Source organism: Pteropus medius, unplaced genomic scaffold, assembly GCF_902729225.1.
Source record: "Pteropus medius unplaced genomic scaffold, Ma_sr-lr_union100, whole genome shotgun sequence".
NCBI classification, from domain to species: domain Eukaryota; kingdom Metazoa; phylum Chordata; class Mammalia; order Chiroptera; family Pteropodidae; genus Pteropus; species Pteropus medius.
The window spans coordinates 2153530-2169222 of record NW_024342469.1 but is presented as its reverse complement, the minus strand read 5'-3'; the positions used below and the strand labels follow the sequence as shown (position 1 = coordinate 2169222).

At 56.1% G+C, this 15693-nt stretch overlaps 1 protein-coding gene and 1 pseudogene across 1 annotated transcript in view; both read left to right on the top strand.

The window, feature by feature from the left end:
• Nucleotides 1-15693, top strand: part of TBC1D22A (TBC1 domain family member 22A) — a 229452-nt gene that overhangs the window by 52505 nt on the left and 161254 nt on the right. The window lies entirely within an intron of this gene.
• On the top strand, nucleotides 14110-14228 carry LOC120603092 (uncharacterized; annotated as a pseudogene).

Below are 15693 nucleotides of genomic sequence, written 5' to 3'. Positions count from 1 at the left end.
GTGATTGCGTGTGAGTGCACGTGAGTGCGTGAATACACAAGTGCGTGTGAGCGTGCGTGGAGACCACCGGCTCTGTACCTTTCTCCTGGGTGGAGCGTGTGATGTGTTCAGATCAGGAGAGCTGTTGAGAAGCATCCTGTCCCGGCCTCACGGGGCCACAGTCTGCAGTGGGTAGCATGTCCCCGTTGGCCCGTGGTGACAGCGAGAGGCTTTCGGTTGCGTAATGCTCCCTTGTCTCTTCTCCCCTCTTTCGCAAAGTTTATAAGCTTAGCTGTGACAACAAATTGTGTACCGTAAAGCATCCGGGCAGCCCCGTCTCCCAACGTTTATGCCCCTTCCGGTGTCCCCTCCGCACCACCTCTGTGCCAGGCAGAGTCGCCACAGCACAGAGCCAGTGACTGAGCCTGTGATAAATGGCCGCGTGGCCAGCTACCAGAAGTGGTCATGGCAGTAGCATGGGCGGCTGCGGGGACGGGTGGGGCTCGCGGGGGTGGCCAGTCCAGGAGTGCAGCCTGCCAGAATGGAGCAGGTGGCGGTGGGGCTGCGGACAGCCTGGCCAGGCCGGGCTGGGCTGGATGGGTCCTCTGGGTCCTGCAGGTCCATCACTGAGACCTCACCCAGGCACAGGCGTGACGAAGCATGGCAGCGGTCAGTGGTGGAGCACAGGGAGGCAGGCTGTCCGCCTGAGTGACGTCGCCAGCCTGTGGGCCTAGGGTGGCTCTGGGGTGGAGAGCTGTCTAGAGCCCCGGCCGGGGCAGCAGGCCAGGTGCAGTGGCCCCACGTGGCACTGTGGTGGTGGTCCTGAGGGTTGCCTCCCGCGGCCAGACCCTGGCTCCCGGCGCCTCGGCCCCAGGGCCTCTGTGGAGCGGAGCCTGTGTGCGGCTGGAGTCCAGGGCCTGCGTGGTCTGGGCGGCTCCCTGGTGTCCGCAGAGCAGCTTCGCCTGTCGGGGGTGGGGCATGACGATGGGACGCCGAGGTTCTTCGTCGTCGGGGACTCACCCAGCGCTCGTCTCGGCTGATCGGATTCCATCTCTGCGGCAGACGCCCGGCGCCCGGGCTCGGCACTCTTCGTATCTGACGTCGTTTCCAGCCGTCTGCACGGGTCCCGACGAAGTCTTTTGTTCCATTGAGAAGATTAAGGGCAGTATTTGGTTGAAAAAATTTTAATGAAGCACCTAACAGAGTTATTATTCATTTTCGAAACTAGTTGCTGTGGTTACCATAGTAATATTAAACCTTCTGTTGAATATTTTCTTTCCGCGCTGGAGTCAGCGTCTGCTCCGTGCTGATGGGGGAGCTGCAGGTCCACAGACCTGGCGTCGAGAGAGGATTTTCCAGCTCCGTCGAGTTAAATCATTCAAGGAATTTATGTTATGGGAACATAAAGCTTATAAATCTAGTTTATCATATCTATCATTTAATTGTTCATGCAAGCCAGCTCTTCATGTAGCGATTTACAGTAATCTTAGTGAAATAACAGTTTTGTGTCACAAAATGAATAATGCATGCAAAGAAATCGTTGAGCTCTTTAAAATCATTATGCTCAAAATATTAGGTTCCTTTATTTGGAAGTGATAGAATGACGGTCGGGCTGGGTGCGGGCTGGGGACTTCCGTATCCGTCGTCCCTGTGCGTTGGGACGCCGGCTTTCCGGACGGGGACGCAGGTGGGGAGGCATCTCCCAGAGCACCACGCACCCAGCTGCAGTGATGCGGCAGGCGCAGTCCGCCCCAGAGCGGCAGAGCGTCACCGAGTGCTCGAGAGAGTAGGGTGCGCCCCAGAGCGGCAGAGCGTCACCGAGCGCTCGGGAGGGTGGGGGTGTCGGTTCAGGCAGAGCAGATGAGATGCTCTTTAGACATCTTCTGCCTGGGACAGGAGTGGGGTGTCTTGCCCCTGGGTTTCGTTGCGAGGCGCAGCCGGGGAATGTGCCCAGCCCTTTTCCCATCCATCACTCATCCATCTCGTCAGCTCACAGGTACCACGATGCCATGGTTGCTTGTTTTGTTTTGTTTTTAAATAACGAGCAACAAGCAGTAGCCACTGTGATTTTTCAGTTGGAACGATCTAGCGAGCACCGTTTATTCATGTAGATGTTTGTCACTGGGTGTGGTGACATAGCCTCCGTGCCTGAGCTTTGGACCTTTGGACAGATGCACTGCAAGGAACATCGAGGCCAGAGGAGGCCACTCCTGGGGCACCTGGGTCGGGGGGCATTGTGTGTGAGGGGAGCGGCTCCTCGCCAGAGGGTCCCCCTGCTCAGAAGACCGACGGAGCTTTCCAGAACGGGGCCGTGGTCCATCACTGTGCTTGGACCCATCGTGTCATGAAACCCATCAAACGCACGCAGAGGTCGCGAGAACAGCACAAGGGAGCCAGCCCACCTGCCCTGCCTGCCCTCAGCCCCCATCAGCAGGCTCCGCCGCTCGTCTCGTCTGCCCTCTGCCCTCTGCCCTCTGCCCCCGCTGCCGCATTTCAGAGTGAATCCCAGCCACCGTGTCGTTCGCCTCTCAGCACGTTGGTACGAGCCCCGCCCTTCCCCTCGCCCCAAAAATCTCCTGCCATTTGAGAACATGGTATGGTGGGGAGGCCCCGAGGCAGCGTTTCTCCTCCCAGACGCTCCTGTGGGTCCCGCAGCCCAGGGCCGGGGTGCGGGCCGTCAGCCTTCCTGGGGGCCACTGAGTCAGTGGTCTTCGGCCCCGGGACAGGCCGGGCGAAGCCTCTGCCGTCTGGAAACCAGTTCTGTAGAGGTCCCTCATCGTGGTCACAGACTCTGGGTCGGGTGGCCTGACCCGGTGGCGTTCATCACGTTTCATGGCGCTGGTTCTGGTGTTCAGACTTCTGTGTGTGAGGACCGTGGTGGAAGACACTGCCACCCCGGGAGGCCTGAGAGGCGGAGGGACCGGACCCAGGGTGTCCTGCATAGTGCTCAAAATCAGGGCACACGTTTTCAGAGGAGCATAAGTCATTCCGCCTTAAGAGCACGCTGATGTCTGTGACGGGCGTGTCTGCTGGCCCTTCAGTGTTAGGATTGGTGTGTGCTATTTGTCATTTTCCCCATTTCTGCTTTTCGCAGGTGGTTTTCATACTGGGGATTATCGAGGTGGGCATGATGCTGCCTCTTGCCTTTCCATAGCATCTCCTCCCCGCCCCCCACGGTCTCCTTCCTCCCTCCCATGCGCTCCGAGATGCAGGGCAGAGGCGGTGGTACGCTGGCTTTTTGCCGTTGACCTTAAATCATGCCCGTCAGGTTTGCTGATGGCGTCCAGGCTTCGTGTTTTTCCCAAGTAGGACTTTTGGGTGCTTTATTGCAGGGTGCACGAACGACTGGCGGTGACCGGCCTTGCTGTGCAGAGGGGCCTCATTCATTGCACGGAAGGGAAGTGGGGTTCAGAAGGGAAAACGCTTCCATTTCAAATGGACACACGTATAAAACATGAAAAATATCTACACGCAAAGAGGTCTGGTGGCACCTGGGGAAGCAGTTGGAGAACTAGTGTCCTGTGGGGGCGTCTCCGTGGTCAACGGCATGGTGAGCGCCCCACACGCTGTCCCTGCGCCGACGTTCTTTCCGGGTGACAGCCCCATCTTAGAGCGGAGGAGCCGGGGAGCTGGCTGGAGAGCGGATCTGACCGGGTTGCTTAGAAGGCGGCTTTCGGGAGGAAGCGTTTCCGAGTCGGGAGGGGCTTTGAAGCCTTTCGACTGCAGTCAGTCTGCAGTCAGTGCGCGGTCCCCGCCCTGCCGCCCGCCGGTAACCAGGACAGTGCAGGGTTCCTGAGAGCCCTTCGAGTCTGCTCGTGGCACTCCGGGCGCCCCTGCCCTTGCAGCGTAGGTCTCGGGGAGGAGCTCGAGTTAGGGGCCCGGGGAGCAGGGACCACAGCTCGCCGCAAGGAGGCAGGGAGCGGAGAGCCCGCTGCGGATGGGCCCGCGTGTTGCCCTGTGACTCACTGTGGTGAATTGATAGAGGGTCGCGTGTGAGTTTAAGTGCCACCTCTGCAGCCTGGTCCCGACGTCAGGCTGGCCCTGGGCAGCGGGGTGGACCCCTGTCCTCGACTCAGGCAGACCCCGCCCGCTCCCTGGTACCAGTGTCTCGCTTCTGCCTCAGCGACAAGGCTTTCAGTTGGCACTGCTGAAGCCGTGTGATGTTTATGCCGTTACTGTATATTACCCTTTTATTGCGTACTGTTTCTGCTGCAAATAGTCATAAATATTGTTACAGCTCCGACCGCATCACGACGCGTTTCTCTGGGCAGACTCACGGGTGCTTGGGTGCACAGGGCTGAGCAGTCCGTGTCCGCCTTTGCCGTTTCTCTGGGGGGGTGTCAGCCGCGGGCCCTTGTCACCGTTCCAGACCCACAGACCTTCTCGAGGTGGTTCCTTCGCTCTCACAGCACGGGGACCCTTTGCGACGTGTCCCCTCCCCCGCCGGCTAGAGTTACGCAGACTCATCTGTAAGGCGGGCGGGGGTGGCTGTCTCATGAGGAGGTCCCGGGGGTCAGGTGCTGTCATTCACTAGGCGCTGGGAGTGGCTGTCATTGCTCCCAACAGTGGAGCGTTCCTTCTCCCAGGAGGCAGGCTGCGTCTGCCGCTTCTCCCATTGGTCTGGCTGTGGCCGCCCGAGCGGAGGGGACCGTCCGCGCGGCGTCCAGGTTGCAGAGGTGCTCCTCGCTCGGCCGCCCCGCCTCAGGCCGCTCCTGGGCCACGACGAAGGCGCTTGGCCAACCCGCCTTCCTCCCCCGGGCCCGGTTCTGCGAGCCAGCGCTTCTCTGGAGTTCTGGACTGACCAGGGGGCAGTGGACCTGCCTCCTCCCTCAACGTGCCGTGGCCTTGGCCTTGGCCCCTGTCAGGATGGCATCGTGCACTGTGTGCCCTCCCGGGCTGCTGTTGACTAAGCCACGGCCCCTGCCATCTGTGTTAGAGGGCAGCTCAGTCAGGTCACCGGATTCAGCCACGAGGTTTTCCCCCATCCCGGCCTGTAAAGACCGCTGAGAGAGGCCGGGCAGCGGGCGACAAGCACAGCGACAACCGGGGGTGTGAGTCACAGCAGCCCGTTCGTCTGTTGTCTGCCTCTTGCCAGCGGAGGGTCTGGGGCTGGCCTGGCTGCTCCTTCTGGGCGCCAGCTTCTTCATAACGGACCCGGCGCTGTAGACAGAGGCCGCCTGTGCCGAGGCCTCTGACCGCCCCTGGTGCTGCCTCTTCCCCCTCCGCCGGGTGGCCGGGTGGCCATTGGTTCGCCCTGTCTTCGTTTAAGTTATTCTCGCTGCGCACGTGTCCAGTCACTGAGTGTGGGTGAACTCGGTGAGTGGCAGCTGAGCTCTCGTTGCTCCCCGGGAACTTCGGAGGCATTAGATGACCCTGGAGTGGCCGCAGGGCGTGTGGGGCCAGCCCCTCTTTCCTCCCGGTCCTTCCTGCGGCCACCCCTCTGCGTGCCCGCCGTGTGGCGGGCCTCGCGCTCAGGGCTGGCGGACAGAGCCGCTGAGCTCCCGGGGCCTGCGGCTCCGTGGGATAAAGTTGGGCAGTGACTGTGGTGCCATTCTCAGCTGCCTGGGCCACTGCCTGGGGTCACTGCCCAGTCTGTGCCTCTCCATGTCTCCGTGTCCGGTCATCGTGGAAGCCTGCCTGTCCTCGCCCCTTCAGAGTGCCCGGCACCGTCGCCTTCACCTCCCCTCTCTGGCTTCGAGGGGCCCGCCCTGTGCAGAGCTGTCGCGTCTGCCCGGGCACTGGCTTCACGGTCTCCTCACTTCCGTCTTCCGTGAAATACGTCCCGCGACGGGCGGGGGGCGAGTCAGACCGAACGTGGCTCCCCCGCCTCCCCGCTCCCCGACTTGAACAGCTCCCCGCTGCTTCTGAAACGAAGACCAGACTCGCGGTGTTTAATGTCCCTCACAGTCGGGCTCTCGGTTACCAGGTGGTCGTGTGCTCCGTCCGGACGCAGGGGCTGCCGATCCTGGGCTGCTGGCCGTGACTCATCGGGTCCTGACCTGGACCCTGAACTGTGCCGTGCTCGGATGGCACAGTAGAGCGCAACGTGGTGACCGTTAGGGTAGTTAAATGGTGGCAGGTACCAGCAGTTCGCGCGTCCTTCTGGCCGGGAGTGTGTCCCTCTGCCCGTTTTCTCTGATCTCAGTGGCCCAGGAAGCCGCCTCTTCCGTGCGCCACAGCACGGGAGGCAGCCCTGACACAGGCTGGTCACGGCCTGGTTGCTGCAAGTGTGGCTCCCCCGCGTTGTCCTGGCATAATTATTAATCATGCCCAGGAGTCTGTTTTAAGCGGTGTGTCGTGGTCACCCTACCTGCGCTCGATGTGGCCTGTGGGTCCCCGTGAAGCTTCAGCGGTGACTCGCCTGCAGAAGCGGCTCCTTAGACTTACCCAGAGCCCTTGTCTCTTGCCCGTCGCTTCGCAGGCGTGGGGGTTCATATTGTTAATTACATTTTTAGCACCTTGTCTGTGCAGCCGCAGAGCCGGGAGTTCGGGGCACAGGGTGTAGGATACCGTCCCTTTGCTCGGGGAGCCCCTGGCGAGGTGCGGACAGACCTGAAGCCAGATGCAGCTCGCGGTGGCGGGAACGGACGTGTGCACCCAGAGAAGGAAGGGTCTGAGGTGGGGGACAGGCCGGGAGGCGGGCCGGCGGGTTAGCAGTGACTGCCCAGGAGACACCAAGCGTGGACGACGTTCTAGACAGAAGCACCCTGGTGGCCCCAGATGGAGGCGCTGGCATGAAGTAGCAGACCTGACTGCCGTGCGGGCTGTGCGCCAGCGGCGGGGTTTGTGGTCAGTTCTTGACTGTCCCTGGGTCTTTCTCTTGCTGCCTCCACATCTTCCTCTGTGTATTTACGTGTGCTGGGGGCCGAGGGATTATGCTGCTTTGCCTTTGTAATTGCGTGGCATACTGATCTCAAATTAATTGAGCTTATCACCGACAAGATTGTCTCCAGTTTTTCTGCGGGCGGGATCCAGCTTCTTATCTCCGAGTTTCCAGCTACATGTGACATCGCGGAGTGTGCTCGCTGGCCTTCACAGCCACAGAAAGAGAGTGGGCAGAGGGAGTCCCTCGGGAGAGCTGGGAGACAGCGTGTCTCTTTCCTGCTCTTCCTTTAAGGGGCTTTCCTGGGGCGATGGGTGCCAAGCCGGCGTGAACAGTGTGTGTGTGGGGGGAGACAGCGATGGGCTTAGGGCGCGATGACCCTTGGGCCCTAAGCAAACACATGGACACGGCAGAAGGCTCTCTTGGGGGTAGCCGTGTGGCAGCCCTGTTGACGATTCGACGTCAGAGCATCAGAAGGACTGTGCTGTTGACCTCGGTCTTACGTTGACTGTGCCTGTTAGGAAACGGAGTAACCTGCCGCCAGGTACCATTGTCAGCAAACACCGCCGACCCGAGAGGGGGCGGAGCCAGCCCCGATGCGCACGCACGTGTGTGTACGTTTTACATACACATGTTCTTCTTTAATACAGAAATTATAGGAGGCCGAGGGTCTGTCTTTTGTGGGTCCTACTGGAAAGCAAAGAAGCAAGCACAAGCTTCTAATTTGCTTGAAAGGATTTAGATTTTTAGCATGAAATAGCAGTAGCCCTTCCTTTAATTAAGTGCTGTGTGGCACCGGCTGCGGGATCGATGGCATTGAAGGGAAGCAGTGTAATTAGCCTGTGGAGTGACTAACAGGTGACGGGCGTTCTTCAGGGGGGTGGCGGGCTGCGGAGGACATGCAGACGAGTTGACTTTGCTTTCCGTGCCGCAGACGTTGAAATGCCAGTTTTTCCTTGAACGTTGTGGGTGTATTTATTGAATTCCCATTAGTAGCAAATGGACATAACTCTAATTCAGTCAGTTCTCTATTATTAGACATTTAGGTCATAACTTTTCAAAATATATAAATAATGCTGCAGTGGCTATCTTTCTGCCTAAATATTTGTCTGCATTTTGGATTATTTCTTTGGGACAGATTCCCAGAGATGAGGTGACTGGCTCCGAGGGGTGAGCATTTTTGTGAGGCTGGGGTGTGAGCCGGAGGCACATAGTCATCGGGTCACCTTCAGCCCCGCTCGCTTGCCGGAGGCGGCGGCGTTTGCTGAGTTCCCGTGGACCGGGGCCCACCCCGGCAGGTTCCGTGGTCGTCCTGGGGGCGTGGCGACCTCTGAGCAGGCCCACGTGGCGTGCCTGTCGTTCCGCAGGCCTCTGCCGGGTTTGTAGCTGTGTCGTGGTCGGGGGCCGCTGGGAGGGCTGTCATTGCCCTTCCCCATACCTGCCGTCTGGGGACCGGGCCTCTTCCAGATTCCAGTCTGAGCAGAGCTGTTCGGCCGCCTCGGGTCTCACCGAAGGTCGGCCCTCCAAGTTCATCACTGCGCTCCCTGCAACAGCGAGCCCCCTTCCCAGGGGCGGGGTTAAAGGGCCCTTGAGAAATTCCTTCTCCGAGACGCAGACGTCTTTCCTGAGATAAATTCACAACCCATACGATTCACCATTAAGCGTCCGACTTGGTGGTTTTAGCACGTGTGACATCGTGTCCGTGTCACTAAGGTGAATCTTAGCGCTTAGGAAGAAGCCCCGTCCTCATCTGCGGTCACCTGCCACTCCCCGACCCCTCGCCCAGCCCTAGGCGGCCAGGAATCTGCTGTCGTCTGTGGATTTGCGTCTTCTGGACGTTTCACACACATCGGAGCCACACAACGTGTGGCCTTGCGGGCACGGCTCCTTTCACTCGGCCGGTGTGTCAAGGGCCAGCCATGTGCGGGCGTCCCGTTGCGTGGACGGGCCACGCTGCGTCCGTGCACTCGGACTGCTTCCGGGGACGCTGCCAGGAGCACGGCACAGGCTCGGTGTGGCCGTGTCACCGCTTCTCCTGGGTGGACGCCCGGGGTGGGGTTGCTGCGTCGCAGGGTAACTCCGTGTCCAGCTTTGCGAAGGGGGCTCAGCGCTTTACATCCCAACCAGCAGTGGGCGGGGACCCAGGTTTTCCACGCTCTTTGTCCTAGCCCTCCGGGTGGGTGGGGAGTGGCATCTCGCCGGGGTCCGATGTCCCTGATGGCTGATGGTTTTGAGTGCCTTTTTAGGTACTGACTGGCTGTTGGTGTATCTTCTTCGAAGAAACATCTATTAAGATCCTTTGGCCCATTTTAATTGGGTCATTTGTCTTTCTATCGTTGATATCCAAGACTCTTGACACTTAGTACTGTCTGTTTTTTCTAGCTGGTTCCCATGAGGACCAGGCTGGAGGCGGGGACAGCGGGGAAGCTGGCTGTGGGCTGGCGGGCTGCCGCTGGCTTCTCTGCTCGCCCTGAGTGTCACAGGGATGGCTGGCTGTGGGCTGGCGGGCTGCCGGGCTGCCGCTGGCTTCTCTGCTCGCCCTGAGTGCCGCAGGCACAGCCCGCGTGGGCCGGGTGCCATGCTGTACGTTGGCAGTGAAGGAGGCGTGGGCAAGCCTGCCACTGGCGTTCCTGCAGGAATGCCTCAGCCTTGCCCACACCTCCCCTCCGGGTTCGCTTGGGAGAACTCTCTGCTGCAGGAGAGGAGGGGACAGGCTGCGGCTGGATCTGCCTTCAGGGGCCGGCCTGGCTGGGTGGGGTGTGGGGGTGTGGGGCATCGGGGGTGCTTCTTGGAAGAGGTGGCCTGGAACTTTCGAGACAGGAGGGCCGAGGAGAAGCAGGGCACCTACCACAGAGGCAGGCGGAGTTATTTTCCTGGCATTGCTGACGAAGCAGCTTATATTTTAATAGGATGTTTTCCCCACTCTGAGTGCACCGGGCGTGTTCACTGAGATACATTCTAGGCAAAGAAAAAGTAAAAGTGAAGAAGAGGAAGAGAAGGGTCCGTGATCCAAGCAAGTAACTGTATTCACACTAGCAAAATCGAGCAAAACTCAGACAAACGACAGGGAAAAAACGAGGTTCCCAGAATCTCTCTTGAAGTAAATACACGCAGAAACCGTTTCTTCCCGGTGCTGACACGGACAGCTTCCGGCAGCTTCTCTCACTGAGGAAGATGCTTCCGAGAGAAGTTTAGTCTGCAGTGGAGTGGGGAGGAGAACCATTTTGCCAGGTGACTTTCCTGGAGCCACCCTGGTGACCAATGACGTAGATGGAAGGTGTGTGATCCGTGATGGTGTGGGGTTCTGCACGCAGGGGGTGGGGGGCCGCGTGGTTTGGAGGGGAAGGTGGGTGTAAGTCATCTTTCTTTGGCGGGGGAGTCGCTGTTCCAAGCTGCTCTTTTGGGTGAAGGCGCATTTGAAAGCCGGTAGTACACTTAGTTTTTAGAAACGGGTTCGATCTCATCTGAATGACTTAGCAGTTCATCGTAGCACGGTTTCCGGAACAAAACGCATCTCCGTTTTGATTTTCACTCTTCGTAAAACCTTTATCTTCCCGGGTTCTCAGCAGCCAGAGTCTGGCAGTGGCAGACCCGCCCCGCATCTTCTCACCCTGGGTCCTTGGCCCCCTGCCCCCCTTTTCTCAGGAGTGTGGGAATAGTGGGGTGGCTCCCCTCGGGTGAAGTGGCACCCTCAGATGCAGTCCCCTGTTGAGGGTCAGGAGAGGCAGGGGAGGGGCTGTGGCAAAGCCCAGGAATGTAAGAGTAAGAGAAGGTTCCTGGCTGGGATTCGGTTAGAGCCCAGAAGTCACGTTTGCTAATTTTATACAACATAAAGGTGTTGCTGTCATTCAGCCACCTCAGGATCCCTTCCGAAGTGTGTTCTCAAGTGTCATGGCCACCAGGCCTCCAGGCCGGGCTCAGGTGTTCCGTCAGCGAGGCCTGTCGCCCCTTCTCCGTCGGGCTGGCAACTCCTCGCCTTTCGGCTCTGAGCGGCTCGTCCGCCAGGCCCTTCCTGCTGGCGTCTGGACCCCTGGCCGCGTCCGGAGCCCTCGCCGCCTCTCCGAGGAGCGTTTGTCGTGGGTACTGTTTCTGATGCCGCGGAAGCTCACGCTTCGCCACCTGGAGGGAAAAAAACCTTTGGATAAAAGGAACCAGTTCGGGGTAAAGAAGTCATGTCGCAAAACTTCGTTACCTACAGCAGTCGGGGCCATGGCGCACAGAACCCAGAGCTCGTCAGAGACGCCGCCCCACGGCTGGCGTCCTGGCCCGTCCTCGCCTGCCCTGCCTCTCGCTCCTGACGGTGTGGCCCCCGCTGGGGGCTGGGAGAGCGCTGGCTTGAAGGGGACCAGTGACGTCAGACGCACCTGAACCCTGAACGGTGTTGCCCCCCGCCAGCCTCGCCCCTGCGCTTCGTCCCCGGGGCTGTCACTTTACCTCTGGTCAGAGGAAGCCCCTGGCGGTTCTTTATCTTTCAGGACACTGTGCACATTCTGCGATCCTCACAGTGTCTCCACGTTCAGCGCCTTTCCGCTGTGGGAGCCGAGGGTTGAGCCCTCCCCAAGCCTCTCCCTCTTCCCCTTCCCCGCCCTCCCCCTGGCGTTAATGTCACAGTTTTGGGAAATCGAGATTTGTCATTTGTTCTGACTAACTGGGTCATGGCTGAGCCATTTGTGCCGTCCGGTGTCCCTGGCAGACAGACCCCGGGCTTGGTCGTCTGCGTGTGGGCAGGTGGCCCCGCCCGAGTGTGGAGATCAGTCCCCACCCGGCCCTGGGGGCGTCTCTGCCATCCACTGGCAGCTTCCCCCGGCTGTCCCTTTGCAGGCAGCAGGGTTTAGCCTCCGCCACTGCGCTGGGTCAGCTCCCACTCTCTCCTGCTGGCCATCACTCCGATGTCTGTTGCCGTTTCTCGTTGGCCCTGGTCCTCGTCCTCAGCGTCATCTCTTTGCTGTCCAGCTGTGGAGGTTTAGGGCGGGGAGCTCAGTCGGCCAGGCTTCAACGTGGCATCCAGGCGCCTCTCGAGCAGCAGCGCCCAGGGCATCTTTTCCGATGTCCCCTTCTTCAGGGAAGACAAACTGCTCATCCTGTGTCACCTGGACCTTTCCCGAACAGCGCCCTTAACACGTGCTCACGCCATTCGAGTTCTTCCTCCTGGCAGACGAGTGCTGACAGCTAGCACCCGGGCTGCGTCTCCTCCGGGGCCAGCTCAGCGCCTAGTCGGTGGTCAGCATCGCCGGCGTGCACTGACCCGGTGGACCAGCGCGTGTAGTGGACTCAGTTAGGGGCAGTGTGTAAGTGGCGGGGGCCCCAGAGGCGGCTTACATGAAGGGGGCGAAGCGGGGTGACTTATGAGACTCCCCTGCACCGTGGCCCTTGGGAATAAGAAACGCGCTCACTCTGAGACCCTCCTGCTGTAGTTGTGCCTCGCGTGTGCGTCTAGGCGCTTGTAACGTGCGCACACGGTTCTCGTTTCCGTCCAGCGTCTCCCAGGCCGTATTGCTGTCAGAGTTTTAAAAGATCAGAATCAAAACCAGTTAAAAAGAGATGAAGTATTAGAAAAAAATTTAAATTACAGGTTGATTTTTCTGTTATTCCTGGCTTTTCAGGAATAAAAGGTGCTTATCGTTTATGAGTCCTCTGCATACACCATTTTGTGACAGATTTCTGGTTCGGTCTCCGGTGTGATATTTACATCCAGGGCGGACGGGCGAGCCCCGGTGGCTTTAGATGCCGCGGGGTTCACAGAGCCGAGTAACCGACCACGCCAGTGCACAAAACAGAGTCCTATTCTCGCATTGTCCGGTGTCACAGTTACAAATGCTTTTTTCTGTGCATTATCTCTTTGTTCCTTGTGGAAATTCTGTGGCTTAAGCGAGGCAGGTATTTTTATTTGTTCCACGTTTCAGAGGGGGACACGGACTCAAGAGAGACCGAGGGGACTGTCCAAGGCCACATGGATTGTCATTGGCCGTGCTGGGCCTTGACCCCGCCTCCAGCCTTTGTTCCTCTGTGTCGTGTGTCCGCTCTGCTTCCTTTGGTCATGGAGTGTCTGTTGTGGCCATTTGCCTGGGGGCCATGCAGTTGAGAGGTACGGCCTCCAGAGGACAGATGAGCGTGGGGTTGTGGTATTATTTTCATGAAAATGTTCCCAGATTTTACTTTTCCGAAAGCAAATCTGCTGTTGTCTAGAAGGAAGAACTGTTATTTATTTCTCATTTATTTTCTTCTTATTGAAGTTTTGCTTACATTTTGGCTTTCTCTCTTAGAGGACCAGTGAATTTGCAGTCTTACTCCAGGACGTATGTGGACAGAAAGCTGAAAGCTTTAAACCCAGACTCAGGCGGTTGAAATAAAAGGCTGGGAAAAGATATGCAATGCAAACACTAATCACAAGAAAACTCATTTGTTTGTAATAGCGTCAGAGAAAATAAACATCGAGACAAAGAGTTTCATGAGACAAAGAGGGATGTTTCATAATGATAAAGGTTCAACTCATTAAGTAGACAATACCTTTCTGAAACGTGTGTGCACCTAGTAGCACAGGTTCATAACGCACGAAGCAGACATTGACGGAAGAGAGAAATAGACAGGTTCACAGTCAGAGGCAGAAATTTTAGAGCCCTTCCCTGAGTAGTTAATAAAATGTGCGTATTTAAAAATTGGTAAAGCTATGAAAGATATGAGCAGTGCTATCAACCAATTGGATCTAACCGATTTGTAGAATACCACATCTACCCACGGAAGGATGCACATTCATTTCAAGGACATATGGCACATTCCCCGAGTAGACCATATGCTCTGCCACAGCATCAAAGGACCGAAGTGACACCAAGTTCATCTGACCAAATGCTATGAATTAGAAATCCGTCTGATATCAGATACCCAGGAAATCCTCAAATATTTGGAAATGAATTGACATACTTCTAAATAACTCATAGATCAAAGAAATCACTTAGGAAAATCAGAAAATATTTTGAACTGAGTAATAATGACAAGACATATCAAAATTTGCGATGCCACCGAAACAGTGCTTGGAGGGAAATTTATACCTTTAAATGCCTAGCTCAGAAAAAAATTAAAACTTCAAATCAGCGCTCAAAGTTTCTACTTTAAGAAGCTGGGAAAAGAGGAGGAAATTAAGGGCAGGAAAAGAAGGGAAATAAGGGTGGAAATCAGTAAACTGGAAAGTGGGTCATCAAGGCAAGAATCAACAAAACCTAAACTTCATTTTTGAAAAGATCAATAAAAACTTCTAGACTTGATCAATGGAAGAAAAGACACAAATCGCTAATCAGAAATGAACGAGGAGAGTCTGTGGCCACGCCAACCTGAACGAGCCCGATCTCGTCTGATCTCGGAGGCTAAGCGGGGTCGGGCCAGGTTGGTCCTTGTATGGGAGACCACCTAGGAAGACCAGGTGCTGTAGACGTTAAAAACAAAAAGAAATGAATGAGGAGACATCACTATGGATCCCACAGACAGTGAAAGATAACGAGCGTATTACTTACAACTTTATGCCAACAAGTTCAAGAACTTACACGAAGTAGACATGTTCCTTGAAAGACGGGACCTGATAAAACTGATCCAAGAGGAAGTAGAAAACTTTAATATCCCTATATCAATTTAAAAAAGAAATTTTTAGTGAAAATCTTTTACTCGAGGAAAGCATCAGGGTTCAGCGGCTTTATCGGTGACCTCTGTCCAACAGGGAAGGAATGATACCCACTGTCCACAAGCCCTTTCAGAAAAACGAGGAGAAAACACTCATCACCTTGTTTTAAGGGAACGTGACTTTGATCCCAAAAACCTTACAAAGACATTGTAAGAAAAAGAAACGAGAGACGCGTCTCCCTGATGAAAATAGACAAAAAATTCTTTCAAAGCGTATTAGCAAGTGGACTTTTACTCTGACCCATGCAGGGTTAATTGCCAGAGGAATCGCTTTCCTGATGTAAAGACCTGGAAACTGGACCGAGTGTGCGAAACAGCTGCTCTCGGGTTGGACAACGGGTGCGACACAGAAGAGGACTGAGCAGCCGACCTTTACCTTTGCTCCCAGTCCGCGAGAGGCAGTTTCCGGGCTGCAGCTCGCGGGGAGGACCCTAAGCTCAACCCGGCGGTCTTGCTGCGTGGATCCTGGCAGAAGGCGTGGGCCAGTGTGCGGGAGAGGTGACGCCGGAGGTAGAGCCCACGGGGACGTCTGCAGAGGCACACGAGCGCCGTGCACAAGGGGGGACCCTCTGAGTGTCGTCTTGGCGATGGCTTCCCCACCCGGGGACTCGCCCATGTGCATAGCCCCACCTGCCTTTGTGAACGCCCCTGTGGAATAGGTGTCTTCAAGTGACGTTACTGCTCAGACATCACACACCTTTGACGTTTGATCCACGAAAACTTTATATCAAAATACACTCTTACCAGACTTTAAGAGTGGCAGCTAACTAAAAGTCTCACCCATACTGGGTGTTATTCATTTAAAATTTTATCTAATTTGTGATAGATTCCTTGCTTTAATTTGTAGTTCTTTGATCACCATCGAGGTTCCGTGTCTATTTTTGTATGTTTATTGGCCATTTCTATATCCTTCAATGTGAATTTCCATTTTCCTGCAAATTGATTTCTTTTGCTTTTGTATGTGCCCTTTCTACATTAATAATATAGAAATATAATTTTTTAAAAAATTGTATATTGCACGTATCTTTCAAGTTTGTCATAATAGTGTCTTTCATTTATGGTCATTTCAGACTTTTATATAGCAAATTTGTGAATCTTCTCATTTATAATTTTCGAGTTCGTGTCCTGCTTTGAAGTCCTTCCCTCTTCTGAAAATAGCAAAACATTCTCCTGTATTTCCCTGTAGTATTTTTTTATATATTACACGCGCGCGTGCACACACA